This window comes from Ovis canadensis, chromosome 1, assembly GCF_042477335.2.
Source record: "Ovis canadensis isolate MfBH-ARS-UI-01 breed Bighorn chromosome 1, ARS-UI_OviCan_v2, whole genome shotgun sequence".
Lineage (NCBI taxonomy): Eukaryota > Metazoa > Chordata > Mammalia > Artiodactyla > Bovidae > Ovis > Ovis canadensis.
In genome coordinates this window covers 44,849,267-44,850,823 of record NC_091245.1, presented here as the reverse complement: position 1 = coordinate 44,850,823, position 1,557 = coordinate 44,849,267, and positions in this window count along the sequence as shown.

Sequence of the window (1,557 nt, the reverse complement as noted above, 5' to 3'; positions counted from 1 at the left end):
GGGGGATAGCTATCCCACGAAAAGCCTTAACTTAAAACGCCACCAGGCCCACTCACAGAACAAAGGACTGAGCAGAGCTAGCTGGCCGCAGACCAGCCCATCCCCCACCAGAGACAGGCAGGCGAGGGCAGCCAGAGCCGGAAGGGGGCAATCATGGCCCCAGAGAGGCATCCTATACCAAACTGCAGGCAAGCTTCATTGCTAACCAAGACTTCTTGGGATTCTGGACTGTTAACATCCACCAGAGGGTCGCAGCCAGAGATCAACTCCCCAGAAGAGACACACGGCACACCTGAGAAGGTGCACAGATTGTACACCCAGAAAACCGAGCAGCAGGGACAGGGGAGGTGATAAGTCGCAGCCCCCACCTGGGGGCGACTGCGCTCGCCAACCACCTGGTCACCTGAGCTGTTCAGACCTGGGAAGGGCACAAAATGCAGGCCCAACCAAGTCTGCACCTTTGTGGAGTACCCAAGAACCTGAACCTGAGTGACTTAGACCTGGGGATTGCATGCAACCCAGGCCCACCTCAAACAGTTCCTGGCAGAGCAACCTAGAGCCTGAACAGTGTAGACTGGGAAAGCACACGTGCCATGAGCGAGGACCAACCGTGTGTGGTCAAGACACTGCAAGCACTCCCCACACATGCCAGTGATGTATGTTTGCAGTGTTCCTACCTCCCCACAGCACGACTGAACAAGTAAGCCTAAAAAAGTGAACCACCACCCCCACCCTTGTGTCAGGGTGGAAATTAGACACTAAAGAGGCCAGCAAACAGAAGAAGCTAAAACAAACAGAGGGAATGAACCCTTTGGAAGTGACAGGTACAATAGACTAAACCCTGCAGTTAGCACCGACTACATAGGAAGGGGCCTATAGATCTTGAGAAGTGTAAGCCAGATCAAGGAACTATCTGAAAATGAACTGACCCCACACGGTCCACAACAACAACAGAGAAAGTCCTAGATATACTTTTATATTTATAATTTTTTAAATTTTTTTATTTTTAAGTTCTCTATTACTCCTTTAATTGTCATTTTTATAACCTACTATTACTTTGCAAAAAAAAAGACCCTATTTTTAAAGCAAACTTCATATATATATATATGTATATATATATATATATATATATATATATATATATATATAATCCTATAATTTTTGTGACTTTGTTTTTTTCCTTAATATTGTATTTTTGAGACTCTAACTTTGCTTTTCGGTATTTGTTATCAATTTTGTGCCTTTAAGAACCCAATCTTCAGTACCCATTTTTACTTGAAAGCAAGATTACTGGCTGGATTGCTCTCTCCCCCTTTGGAATCTCCTTTTTCTCCACCAGGTCGCCTCTATCTCCTCCCTCTCCCTTCTCTTCTCTACCCAACTCTGAATCTCTTTGTGTGTTCCAGGCTGTAGAGAACACTTAGGGAACTGATTACTGGCTAGATCAGTCTCTCTCCTTTTGATTCCCCCTTTTATCCTCCTGGCCACCTCTGTCTCCTTCCTTCCTCTTCTCTTCTCTGTGTAACTCTGTGAATATCTCTGAGGGATCCAGACTGT